We start from the raw sequence: 14536 nt of genomic DNA, 5'->3' as shown, positions 1-14536 counted from the left end.
ATCCTCTTTAAAGATATAGGCTCCTGATGAGATAAAATAAGGCAATTGTGGTAGGCTACAATACATTTCATATCTTCTGATATAATCTATGTGAGACAAAGATAAATGTCAATAAAGATATTCAACAAATGAAAAGGCAGAATGAACAAACATCCTTCGTTGTAATGAAGGCAACGCATTCTTGATAGGGAAATGAAAATGGTCACATGGTGCAGACATTAGGGTTTAGTGAGTGCAAGACTGCAAGTCCTCGAGCTCCAGGTCAGGGCACTGTGTGCTGAAGTGTGTTTGATCTCCTCCTCTAGTCTCCACATATGGCCTAGATTCACATAGCCCACATCAAGTCACATCACACTCACCATACACAGTCTCACACAGCCAGAAAGATGCACACAAAGATGTAGCCAGAACACACACGAGCATCATATGCTTATGTTCAGTTCTTTTCTTAACACCGACTTTGTATGAGCGGAGTAGTGAAGAGCTCATCTCAGAGGCAAACCATTCATCATTACTGATATAAAGAATCCTTCTCTCAATTACATTATACGGTAATACCACACGGGTCTGCATGCAGTCTCCCTCTCACACAGAGGTGCCAAGACATGTGTGGCGTCTTCATTAGTCTTCATTAGAATCTCAAACAACCAACATTAGGAAATACATTTAACAGAATGAGGGCAAGAAAGCAAGCAGATGCCTCAATGCTCAAGGGTGTGAAGACACAAGTAGGGTTGGAGAGAACTTAAAACATGCCCAACAGTGGTAAAATGAAAGCCATGGTATCCTACTCCCACTGACTGCATTATAAAGTGACTAGAGTTGCAGGCAGAATTGAGCCCATTAAGACAGAAGAAGGGCTGAGAAATGGGGTGTGTGCAGCACAAAGAGGCCTCTTTTTGTCTGACCTGCATAAAAAGAGGCCATCAGAGATAAGGTGTGTGTGTGTGTGTGAGACAGAGAATCAATGAGATCATAGGCCTAGTGAGAGATGCTCAGAGAGGATTTCTGCAAAGTAAACAGCAAATGTTTGCAGAGGCAGCAGTTGCAGGCAGCCAGGCAGCCCTGTGGAGCAGAGAGAACAGGCCAACAGGCTCTGTTTATGACCGTACAATAGCCTAACATACGGAGGGTGAAGATAACCTCATGCACAAACATTGGTCCAGACTTAAACTTAACATAAACACGTACAGGCCATTGGCATTTCCATGTCTATGATGGAACCATAGCTTCAGACTGCTGTTAGCTATGTGCTTTGCAATGCATGACAGCGCAAGACAAAGCATTGCATTGCGGTTAGATGGTATATCTCTACTCTCTTTTCAATGCAGACACATAGCACATTAGACTACCTGTTGATGCAGGTCCATGTAGAGTGGTGCAATGTGTAAAGGGCAGCCATACTAAAGGTCTATAGGGACAGAGAGCAGGGGTGTATTCACCAGGAACCAAACGGAAGTAAACGGAATAAAACGGGGAGGGCGCTTACCTGAATAGAAACTCTAGTTTTCGTTGCAAAACGTTTTCAACTGTTTGGACTAATGATAACACCCCAGCCACGTCAGGCCCAGCAGAGGTCAAAGTCCAGAGAAAAGAGCCATGGAGCGGGAGCAAAGAGTAGCATCGCATGACAGAGGTTGGGGTGCTGATAACCCTAGCTTACACAAATGTAGGATCTATTTAGGATAACCCTAAATCACAATATTGATCCATAGAGATAGATAAGTGAAAGGGATCTGGGTACATCCCACTGCGAGGACCTCTAATACACCATTCCATCTGAAACCATTCAACTAGGCTACATGAAGGCAAGAGCTACTTCTAAAGCATGAAACACACAGAATCTCACTGCCGATAGACTGCCGATTGGTACTTATGACACCGTTCCTTCTCTTGCTAGAACCAAAGCGGTACCTGCTGCGTGCCGACCCGATAGCGACGAACCTACCGATTCTACTTGTAGAATCGCAATGCTCGTCAGTGGCCAACAACTTGACTTTGAGCCAATCAAAGAGCACAAAACTCCACGTGGGGGAGCCAACAACAAAAAAAGGGGGAGGGGGGCATTTTCTCCATCTACAGATGAGCCAGTCACACTTCATATGCAATGTAGGCTATAGGATGGTAGCTAGCTAAGCGCACAGACGCAATGCACAAAACACTATCTACTTCCTCCAAGCTAGCTAACCACTGCTGCTAGTATTGACATAATTAAATCACAATGGATTAGCAAGTTTCCATTAAACGGCTGCCCGTGTTAGCTAGCTAAGGACACTGCACTGTTGTGCTTGCTAGCGAATATGCTAACGTTTGCTAGCTAGATAAACATTTGGCTATGGGCTGGCACTGGCAGTATGAGACTATGGAGAGTGAATGAAATTGTTTCGTCTTCATCTTCCTAGGTCGTTATCTAGCTGTGACCATGTGGCTAGTATCAACAAGGGATTTCTACAAAATAGCAACATTAGCGCAGATAGCTTGGAATCTAGACCATAAACAATACGCACGGATAGGCATTGCCAAACAACGCTACTGCAACCTTCTGGTTTGGAGTATTTTAACAAGGCTGAGCTGCTGACCACTACCAAGGTCTTTGCTGTGTGAACACAAAAAATGGATTGACTGCTGACACTGTTCAGAGGTGCTAAGTACTGTCGGCAGGCAAACGTTTGACAATCCTACCGGTGTGTCTGAGCTTTTTCACATTTACTCAAACTCTACAGAGTCCCTGCCTCACCACAATGAGGTTAATGCTGCAAAACAAACCAACCAGGGTCAGAACATGCAGAATGACTGTCTGGCACATTATAACAGAGGAGTTGGTTGGGGAGAAACTGGCGATGGCAGGGGTTTGTTTTCCCCAAAGCTGACCCTGAGGCAAAGGCCTGGAGAGACACGGCAGCTAGGCAGCCTGTCAGCAGAATGCTGTGTGTGTGTGTAAAGAGCAGAGCAGCACTGTTCAGACTGGACATCAGCGCCCATCCCACCTAGGTGGCCTGTCAAATACCAGACATAAACCACAACAAGAGCAGTGTCTGACAGTCAGCTCACTTCCAGAAGCTACTATTTTTAGATACAGGAAACTGAATTGGCATACTCAAAATTGAAGATGTTCCAGGAGTTGAGTGTGAAGTAGTAACAATTACTGCAAATAGTAATTATAGCTATTTATGCAGTGTTAATGACACTGCTAGTTGACACACTCAGTAGCTACACTGCACCCCAGTCAAGGACTGAAGAGAGCTTTGAGATAATTAAACTAGTGCTGCTTTTCTTAGTAATAAGTGTGATAACACAACGTGGCTGTACTGTGGTATGCTTTCACAGAGAACATGACCAGTCCCCCCACCATAGCAGAGTAGTCTGAAAGACAGAGACTGCAGACAAGCACATCACTATTCATGCTCCTCCTTTAGTATCAATCAATAGCTGATGCAAGTTCCTCTTGTTTTCCAGAAACCGTTGTCATGTCTGAGCTCGTCTTGGTACATCCTGATTGGCCAGCTAGCCCTTGGATGAGGGCTGCCTTTGGCCTGATTGGACAGCTGATGAGTCAAATGTGCTACATCATCAAGTTCAGAGGTGACTTGTAAGCTGATCAAATCCTTCTTGAAATCATATCAGGACAAATGGGCCTATCTGCTTTCAGGAAGTAAGCCTAGCCTATAACCTATCATCAAAGAGCTCAAAGAAGGTGTCAGATAAAACAGTTAAAATCTAGACTTTTGTAAGTGTCTACTGATCCATTGTTGAGAATTCCTGTCTTTGATGCTGGTTGTTATTTGAAGTTAGCTTGTACAAGTTGGACTAAATTCCATCAAACAGCAGATGAAAGTAGGAGATCGCTTCCCCACTGAGACAGATTTATCATCTAGGACTTATCCCGTGTTCCATACAAACAGGTCAGTCACGTCAACAACAACAGTATAGTTAGGCTATATGGGTCTACCCCCCACGGCCCCATCACAGTTACACAACCACCAACAATTTTCTCTCCCTTTCATTGAGGGCTCATAAAATCCAAAGTTAGCCATCTACCATAGAGCTGCTCCTAGGGAAGGGCAGGGAAAGCAGGGGAAACCCCAGGCTAAAATACAGGACAGGCGAGCAGCATACATCTCTTCCCTGCAGTGACTTCACAACACTTCCTGCTAGCTAGGTGACCACAGGGCCAGAACAACCTCAGCCCTGTGTTCGACAAGACAATGAGGGTCACTTATTAATACCACATCTCCAACAGAAATAGAATGACTAAAACAGGCAAAGCCCCCCAGACCACAGCAATTTAACAAAACACTCAATATGGCTGACGTGTAGGCTAGGCCTAGCTACTGACATGACATTTCTATCATATGCCCGCTCCCAGATCAAATCAAATTTGATTTGCCACATGTGCCGAATACAACAGGTGTAGACATTACAGTGAAATGCTTATTTACAAGCCCTTAACCAACAATGTAGTTAAGAAAAATAAGTGTTAAGTAAAAAATAGATAAGTAAAAAAAGTTAAATAATTAAAGAGCAGCAGTAAATAAAATAACAGTAGGGAGGCTATATACAGGGGGTACCGGTACAGAGTCAATGTGCGGGGTCACCGGTTAGTCGAGGTAATAGGTACATGTGGGTAGAGTTAAAGTGACTATGCATAGATAATAAACAGTAGCAGCAGCGGGGTGGGACAATGCAAATAGTCCAGGTAGCCATGATTAGCTGTTCAGGAGTCTTATGGCTTAGGGGTAGAAGCTGTTAAGAAGCCTTTTGGACCTAGACTTGGCACTCCGGTACCGCTTTCCGTGCGGTAGCAGAGAGAACAGTCTATGACTAGGGTGGCTGGAGTCTTTGACAATTTTGAGGGCCTTCCTCTGACACCGCCTGGTATAGAGGTCCTGGATGGCAGGAAGCTTGGCCCCAGTGATGTACTGGGCCGTACGCACTACCCTCTGTAGTGACTTGCGGTCGGAGGCCGAGCAGTTGCCATACCAGGCGGTGATGCAACCAGTCAGGATGCTCTCGAAGGTGCAGCTGTAGAACTTTGAGGATCTGAGGACCCATGCCAAATCTTTTCAGCCTCCTGAGGGGGAATAGGCTTTGTTGTGCCCTCTTCACGACTGTCTCGGTGTGTTTGGACCATGATAGTTTGTTGGTGATGTGGACACCAAGGAACTTGAAGCTCTCAACCTGTTCCACTACAGCCCTGTCGATGAGAATGGGGGCGTGCTCAGTCCTCTTTTTTTCCCTGTAGTCCACAATCATCTCCTTTGTCTTGATCACGTTGAGGGAGAGGTTGTTATCCTGGCACCACACGACCAGGTCTCTGACGTCCTCCCTATAGGCTGTCTCGTCGTTGTCAGTGATCAGGCCTACCACTGTTGTGTCGTCGGCAAACTTAATGATGGTGTTGGAGTCGTGCCTGGCCATGCAGTCATGGGTGAACAGGGAGTACAGGAGGGGACTGAGCATGCACCCCTGAAGGGCCCCCGTGTTGAAGATCAGCGTGTCAGATGTGTTTTTACCTACCCTTACCACCTGGGGGCGGCCCGTCAGGAAGTCCAGGATCCAGTTGCAGAGGGAGGTGTTTAGTCCCAGGGTCCTTAGCTTAGTGATGAGCTTTGAGGGCACTATGGTGTTGAACGCTGAGCTGTAGTCAATGAATAGCATTCTCATGTAGGTGTTCCTCTTGTCCAGGTGGGAAAGGGCAGTGTGGAGTGCAATAGTGATTGCATCATCTGTGGATCTGTTGGGGCGGTATGGAAATTGGAGTGGGTCTAGGGTTTCTGGGATAATGGTGTTGATGTGAGCCATGACCAGCCTTTCAAATGCCATGATCAGAGTTCATGATGCCAAACAAGGGTCAGTCCGTCATCCTGTCAGCCATTATCCTCATCAGGTTAACCAGTGTAATAGACAGTCAGGTTAGTCAGCCACAGCCAGCCCAGTATATAACAACAAAGTATCTTGATGTGAGCTCTTCTGCATGGCTCTGTCTGGAGGAGGAAGTGATCTTCTGTTCCCATCGGCTCAACATTTATCTTTTGCTCATTAATTCAAATCAGCTCCCACAAACACAAAACCCTGACTGATGCCGTCCAAAGACCAACATTTGAATAATTAACCGTGGCCACCTGACGGTTCACACCACAGGGGGTTGTAATGGTTTTCTAAAGCAGGTTTGTGTCAAAACAGGCTGAAAACATAGGAGGGAAAGGCAACAAGGGATAGATAGCATTGAGTGACTGAACTTACATTACATTCAGTGACTGAGCTTCAGTCACCTCTCCTATAAATCTGTCTACTATATTGAGCTGTGGAATGTCTCTCGGTGCTGTCTTTAAAGCATCACTTCCTGTTGATAGTGATTACTGAGATAATAAAGATTTAGGTTGCAGCAGCTCTCAGATATGGCAGGCAGCGCTGTTGTCGGCTTGTCAAGTTAACTCCCCTCACCTCTGGGCGCATTCTCACAATGTCAACGTACACACACTGAGGTTGACCTGTGAAGGCCACAGTTACTAAAAGTAGTGGTGTGAGTGTGATTCTTAGCCTGTGCACCTGTGAGTGTCTTATAACGGTAACCACATTCTACCAAAATCCGTGTAGGACCTTTTATAGAAGTCAAGAGGATGTGTGCTCTTACACAGCCCCGCAAACACTCAATTACACAGTATGAACAAATAGCGGCTTAAGCAGTTATTCTAAATCAGGGTTTTTAGGTCAGATTGGTGTAAAATGATTCTCAGCAGGAAGTGAGTGTCTCACTGGGTCTCAGTGTGTGTGTGTGTGTGTGTGTCAGGCCAGCGGCTGTGCTCTCCTTATAAGTGGTCCTCTGTAGCTCAGCTGGTAGAGCACGGCGCTTGTAACGCCAAGGTAGTGGGTTCGATCCCCGGGACCACCCATACACAAAAATGTATGCACGCACGACTGTAAGTCGCTTTGGATAAAAGCGTCTGCTAAATGGCATATTAAAATTAAATTAAAATTTATAAAAATATTAAAATAAGTGTGAGGGTCCCTGTGGCTGTCTGGCAGGCCCAGTAGCAGGAGATCCATGCCCTTCTCAAGGAGCTGCCTGCCTGGCCAGCCGCTGCCCAGATGGAGATGCTCACCCACTGTGTTTGTGCCCGAGGCTGCCGTCACAATGCCCCCATTCTGCTGGACGGTAGGCAGGGCTGGAGGGGGCCCTCGCCCTCCCTGTGGGCCCCAACACAACACTGCTCCTTCCTTCCACAGCTGCTGAACAGAGCGAGGGAGACAAGGGTGCAACAGAGGGAGAGGAGAGAGCAGGGCTAATATGGCTCTCTGCCACCTCCACTCCCATGTTACATAGAGACCACACAGTGCCAGGGTTGTTTTAATGACATGGAATAATATGAAGCTGAACGGCTACCAGGCCGGTATCTGTGAAATCTGCACACTGACTGCAGCGTGTGAAAATAATTATAGTGCATTGTAGTACACTTGTGGTGGTGCTACTAAAACATGTGTTATGTTATGGTGGTATGACATGGTTCTGATTGGATAACTTAAATTGATCCTAGCATGATCCAACACATACAGGTGGTGCAGCACGATGCCAGGGGACAGACTGCATCTCAACAAACACCATCTAGGCCTAGGCTACTTCTCTCGCCGTCTTACTGCTAGTGCTAGATATTCAAGAATGTTGCTTGAATGCATGCCCCTGAAGTGCCTTGTTGAATGAGACAGCAGGAGGTGTGGGGCAAAAATGTTTCCTTCTCAGCCCCAAACAACCCACACAGGCAACGCTCAGACACACGCAACAACTAACCAACTCCGTTATCTCAAAACTACATTGCTGCTCTAAAAACAACTTTGCCAAGCCAGCTTAACTGACTGTGATGATCAGAGGTAAAAGGGAATGAAAACAGGAACATCTAGGTACGCTAGTCTAGTGCCAACCAGATCATCTTAATACCATTTTCAATTGAGGACTACACACATCTACAAAAGAAATAGAACATGCATTCCAGAGAAAAGAAAGAATACATTTGAGAAGAGAAAAGAAAGAATAGAAAGTGGCAATTGTTTAAATGTCAGGGTCTTTGGCCTGTTGGCCAGGCTTAAGATGTCTAATGAGAGACAGTGTGCAGCAGACAGAGAGCAGCAGCAGCCATTACCTCCCTTCCTGCTGAGTGTGTAAGCTGAGCTCTGAGATACTAAATACTTCATAGAGAGACAAGGGAGAGCAGAAATTAGCTCCAGCTGACACCTCTAGTCTTCTTCAGCCTGCCCTGCTCAGTGGCTAATGCAATCTACCATCAGTCAATCAATCAGTCGATCAATACTGCAGAGTGAGCTATTGACAAAGAGCAGAGGAAGGGGTATTGGTGGTTTGGTGTGGTCGATGTATTCCGTACCTGCATTGGTCTGCCTCAGTAGATGGGGTATGAAAAAAAAGAAATGCTGTCGCTGTCTCACTATCAAACCAAGGTGCATGAATAGTGGAGCAAAGTGAAAGATAGACAAGTTGGTTGTTTAGGAACAAACAGAGGCGTGGTCAACTACGGGGCAAAACAGACAGGGTTGGCTTAGATTGTTGACATGTATATTTCGTGTCCAATGTTTATTGAAAAAAAGTAATACATTTACACAATGAGCACTTGTGGTCTCAAATATACAGTGGGGGGGGGAAAGTATTTAGTCAGCCACCAATTGTGCAAGTTCCCCCACTTAAAAAGATGAGAGAGGCCTGTAATTTTCATCATAGGTACACGTTAACTATGACAGACAAAATGAGAATAAAAAAAAATCCAGAAAATCACATTGTAGGATTTTTAATGAATTTATTTGCAAATTATGGTGGAAAATAAGTATTTGGTCAATAACAAAAGTTTCTCAATACTTTGTTATATACCCTTTGTTGGCAATGACACAGGTCAAACGTTTTCTGTAAGTCTTCACAAACTGTTGCTGGTATTTTGGCCCATTCCTCCATGCAGATCTCCTCTAGAGCAGTGATGTTTTGGGGCTGTCGCTGGGCAACACGGACTTTCAACTCCCTCCAAAGATTTTCTATGGGGTTGAGATCTGGAGACTGGCTAGGCCACTCCAGGACCTTGAAATGCTTCTTACGAAGCCACTCCTTCGTTGCCCGGGCGGTGTGTTTGGGATCATTGTCATGCTGAAAGACCCAGCCACGTTTCATCTTCAATGCCCTTGCTGATGGAAAGAGGTTTTCACTCAAAATCTCACGATACATGGCCCCATTCATTCTTTCCTTTACACGGATCAGTCGTCCGTGCAGAAAAACAGCCCCAAAGCATGATGTTTCCACCCCCATGCTTCACAGTATGTATGGTGTTCTTTGGATGCAACTCAGCATTCTTTGTCCTCCAAACAGTTTTTACCAAAAAGTTCTATTTTGGTTTCATCTGACCATATGACATTCTCCCAATCCTCTTCTGGATCATCCAAATGCACTCTAGCAAACTTCAGACGGGCCTGGACATGTACTGGCTTAAGCAGGGGGACACGTCTGGCACTGCAGGATGAGAGTCCCTGGCGGCGTAGTGTGTTACTGATGGTAGGCTTTGTTACTTTGGTCCCAGCTCTCTGCAGGTCATTCACTAGGTCCCCCCGTGTGGTTCTGGGATTTTTGCTCACCGTTCTTGTGATCATTTTGACCCCACGGGGTGAGATCTTACGTGGAGCCCCAGATCGAGGGAGATTATCAGTGGTCTTGTGTGTCTTCCATTTCCTAACAATTGCTCCCACAGTTGATTTCTTCAAACCAAGCTGCTTACCTATTGCAGATTCAGTCTTCCCAGCCTGGTGCAGGTCTACAATTTTGTTTCTGGTGTCCTTTGACAGCTCTTTGGTCTTGGCCATAGTGGAGTTTGGAGTGTGACTGTTTGAGGTTGTGGACAGGTGTATTTTATACTGATAACAAGTTCAAACAGGTGCCATTAATACAGGTAACGAGTGGAGGACAGAGGAGCCTCTTAAAGAAGAAGTTACAGGTCTGTGAGTGCCAGAAATCTTGCTTGTTTGTAGGTGACCAAATACTTATTTTCCACCATAATTTGCAAATAAATTCATTAAAAATCATTTTTTCTCAATTTGTCTGTCATAGTTGACGTGTACCTATGATGAAAATTACAGGCCTCTCTCATCTTTTTAAGTGGGAGAACTTGCACAATTGGTGGCTGACTAAATCCTTTTCCCCCCCCACTGTATTGTTACAGTTGTTGGTTCACTAGCAAGCGAATTTCAGCCATATTAGCACTGACATGAAATCAGGCAAAACACCTCAAAACAATACATGGTATCAATAACATGATGAAATGAGCCACTTACAATTCCCCAAATGGCAGTTTCTTGAAATTCTTGCTAGCAATCTGGCCATCCAGAATCACAACAACACACTGACTTCTGCCCCATGGAAGCACGCACATCATTTTCGTGAGGTTGTCAGCTAACCCGTCTATTCAGCAACTCTGGGTAGCACAATGGAAGTTCACTTTAAAAAATAGTTTATTTTCAATAGTGCCTTTCGACAACTGCTTTTATCAGGGTATCAGCTTGCCTTTACAGATAGAGATGAGACCAGCCATGTCTTCACTCACTGCATCCCAATTCTACAGCCTACCCTTATGCCACAAGTGTGCACTTGTTCACTTACTTTGAGGAGAGTGCACAAGAGCACACACTGGGATAATTGGGACGCGCCCACTCACTCAGCCTCCATTCACCGGGTGGACACCCCAACATGGCAGTAGAAGGCCCATATCCCGAACATGTTGCAGTCTGGTTTACAAATACCTCAGGGGATAATGGATGCCAGGATCATCTCCTCCCACTATCTTGATAACAGATTTTTCTCATGGAAAACCCAAAGCTACAGTATCATACTACATTACACTTTGCACTTAATACCCAGATAGTGAAGATGGGGCATTTGTTGGGCAGAGAAGAGATTTTGTTCATTCCTCCTCAGTGATGTCCAAAATGTTCATGTGACATGCTACTATCAGTGACCCCCCCCCCCCCCCCCCCAAAAAAAAGTAAAAAAATATATATTCTGGTGGTCTCTCACATTCACAATATTATACTTTCAATGCATGTAAGCCTATAGCCTAACTAATACCACAAGAAGAGACAACCAAAACAACCAAATGCTAAATGCTCTAGCTTATGATTATCGTTACGGCTCATAATGACAAAGGCTGTAGCTAAGTGTGGCAACAGTGAGGTGAGGCTAAATTGTTTCAGACAGGCATGCCACAGTACGCGATAACATGGGGTTACATTGCAACATTTGTAACGATAGGGACAACAATGTTACAAAACATGTTGACAGAGGTTTGATTACCACAACAAACCTAAATCACAACAATGAACGAATCACAAATTGACAGATATTAGCTTGGAACACAGAACAATATTGACCCACAACACAGTGTAACTCGATTGAGCTGTGCACTAGGATAGGCGATTAACAATACAATCCAGGCATGCAGTAACACATTTTGCCTTGCGGACAGTAACATACCTACTTCCTGCCTTCCTTGACGTTATTACTGAGCTGTCAGCGGACACAACAACACAGAAAACTCAGACAAACTACCCGTCAAATAACCCGTTGTTCCATCAATTGGCTGACCCTCCTCGTCGCGGCATCAGTCAGCCAATGTGACTGAACGAAGGAACGCGGAGGTCGCCAGTGTAGCTAGCTAGCTAATAGCATCGGTTAACTAGGTGGAGCCGTTTGTTGAGCCATTCAAAACAACTTGGAATTACATTTAGCTAATAGATGTAGCTATAACGGTGGTAAGAAAATCATTACAAAAATACATTTTCTTTCAAATTATTCGCTTCCTGTGCTGAGATGGTGTTGCAGCACAGCGCCAGAGACACTGCTTGAGTGTGCAACAACTCACCGTAAAATAACGCTTTATGTTGGTTGACCAGATGTCTTTACAACTTTACGTGGCAGACCATGAAGATGATGTCTGTTATTGCGAGCATTCAGTTTGTCTGCCGTAAAAAGAAGATATCCCAATTTGAGGTTTGGCCGCTCGCTCTATGCGGAGTTCGCACAGGCCTAGTAAAGGAAATGGATGGTCTCCCCCTCCTTCCAACTAGCAGCAGTACGCATGCGCTAATTTATTTGCAGCAACACACAAGGACATTTCAGCTGACTGAAGAAGTGTGAGCTCTGAGCACGACCTTGTGGTCAAACCAGTGATGTGGAAGCAAAAATAATATCTCCCTAACAAAATGCGGCCAAGTTGCAGTTTGCAGGAAAAAGATGTCGAGAGAGAAGAATACCTAATGCTATGGTCCTTCGCTACTGATATGCCATTAATTTACCATTTGAATGAAATGCCTGATCTTGCTAAATGTTCTCCTAGGCAGTATCAATTCTGATGACTTTCGCCACCTATTGCATGCATTCATCTCAAAGCTGCCAGGACTAAGCATAATTAAAAATGGCTGGGTTTCCCATTAGAAATGAAAAAAAAGCGAAACAGAGGGAAACTTTTGACATTGCCCAATCACCCCAGCACATTATTATATTATTATATTACATAGGCTACCTTGTAGCTTCAGCAGGTTGTGGCTACTTAGAACCATCTGGTGGACAACCTGTGAAAATGCATCCTCAGTACCCCACCATACAAATAATATGTGAACACAAACATGCGGAGTAGCCACACGTCCAGTTAATAAACAAAAACACTGTACATTTGCTGCAGCTTCATAAAAAGTGTGGCTTGGAGAACTTTAACAATTACTATACACACTCCCACACATGATCTTGTAACAAACGTCCCCCCCCCAAAAAAAACAAAATTGTAGCTGTGGTCTGTGGGATAGCTATAACTCAAATAAAATAAATGAAGTGTGCTCTCAAGATTCAATTCCTACAGAAGTAGTGCATGTGGCACATTTTGCCCCCCTGTATTTTCTATATCAAAATGGATGAAGTGGTCTTTATTACAACAAACCGGTCAACAGCAATTGAAATGGAAGTGTATGTTGAAAAATTGAGGCCTTTTAAAAAATTGAATATTTTCTATGCAGTTTCACATTTAATGTTTACCAGTCATGAATTCTCAAGCTTGATCTCAGTATACAGAACAGTGTCAACTTGGACCATACCTGTATACACAGTTACAAATACTTGTGGTGTCACATGCTACATCTGCCTTGCTGAAATTCCTTTATGATAAAGGATAACGTTTATTATTCCAGGTTACACACCAATTCCTCAAAAAATTAACTAAAGTAAACAAGAGAAGAAAAAAAAAAAAAGATGAAATCTGTAAGGATATGATCAAACAAAAATGGTTTAGTTCCTCCATCATAACATCATATGAGATTAGCCACTATCCCATTGCTAGCTACCACGAGGACACTTCCCAAAAACAATTACTGTGAGTCCTTAAGAAAATGACTAATTGTCTGTGCAAAAACATGGCCTGTTTTCTGGCAAATCTTTTGTAACAATATGACCATAAATCACTTAAAAATAAATTCACATCTGTCTGGGCTGGAGTGTCACAATACAATACAATAATTCCCTGGGAAAAATTTCTGAAAGTAGCACTTTTAGGTGACAAAAAAAAAGCATCTCCTGTAAGATTTCGCACCTCAGCATCCATAACTCTCTGGCATCGCATGCAGGAACAGGCCATCTGATGGCATTCCTCTCAAAGCTGACAACAGCAGCAGCCTCAAGGAGCCCAACAACTAGGCTCAAATACGTGTCTTGGATGCTTTATAATGATACATTGTGTTGTTCTATTCTCACATCATAACATGTTATGTAGATACTGCAGGTGCCAACTACAGACACTGCAAGTGAGATGGCATACATTTACAAAAATAGGCTACATACACTTGTAATAAGTGAGAAAGCTCATTGCGACACATTGTTGAGAAACACAGCATTATTGAGCAACATTACCAGAGATAAACAAAAACAAATGAAAACTCAAAGAGTCCTACCAGCTAGAACACAACTGGCGACAGATGCCATTGATTCACTGTATTACATGACCTTGAAATGGAGCAACATGCGCTGTATGCACTTAATGCACTATTAACAATAGTCTGATTTGGTCGTTTGGAAATGTAGAGCAGAGCTGATACACAGACAAGATAGTATTTCCAAGTCATATGAATGTTTGCAAAGTTGTAACCCGATCAATTCAGATAAATCCTCATAGACTACCCATGAAGATGTGCAAACACACCAATAATTGGATTTAGAATAAAAAAAAGAGTAAAATACAGTTTTCAACACAGCAGTCAGCCTCAATGACTGCCCAGTGACTGAAAACTGCCCTGGGAGAAACATAGCCAAACCTAAATCTAACCCATTCACAAAAACTCCCCAAAACAGGATGTCTGCACTCTGCAGCAGAGCAAAACTCAACCATTCTAAGATGCACCGAGTGTTTTAAAAAATTGCTCATCGTTTGCAAACATAATTCAGACATCCTGGCCAGTACGTGACCAAATAGGCCTGCAATCACAGATCTGTTTACACAACCACCGAACGTCTCACACA

At 44.0% G+C, this 14536-nt stretch overlaps 1 protein-coding gene across 1 annotated transcript in view; it reads right to left on the bottom strand.

Annotated features, from left to right (window-relative positions):
* Positions 1-12064, bottom strand: part of LOC311111219 (tyrosine-protein kinase CSK) — a 35015-nt gene extending 22951 nt beyond the window's left edge. Inside the window, exon 1 of the mRNA XM_084153931.1 lies at positions 11898-12064. The gene's annotated coding sequence lies outside the window, so the exon portion shown is untranslated. The remainder of the gene's footprint in view (positions 1-11897) is intronic.
* Positions 12065-14536: the final 2472 nt, after the last annotated feature.

The sequence above is a fragment of the Coregonus lavaretus genome (genome assembly GCF_964263955.1).
Source record: "Coregonus lavaretus genome assembly, chromosome: 37".
In the NCBI taxonomy this organism is placed as follows: domain Eukaryota; kingdom Metazoa; phylum Chordata; class Actinopteri; order Salmoniformes; family Salmonidae; genus Coregonus; species Coregonus lavaretus.
The sequence above is the reverse complement of the archived record's forward strand: the minus strand, read 5'-3'. Positions and strand labels throughout refer to the sequence as shown.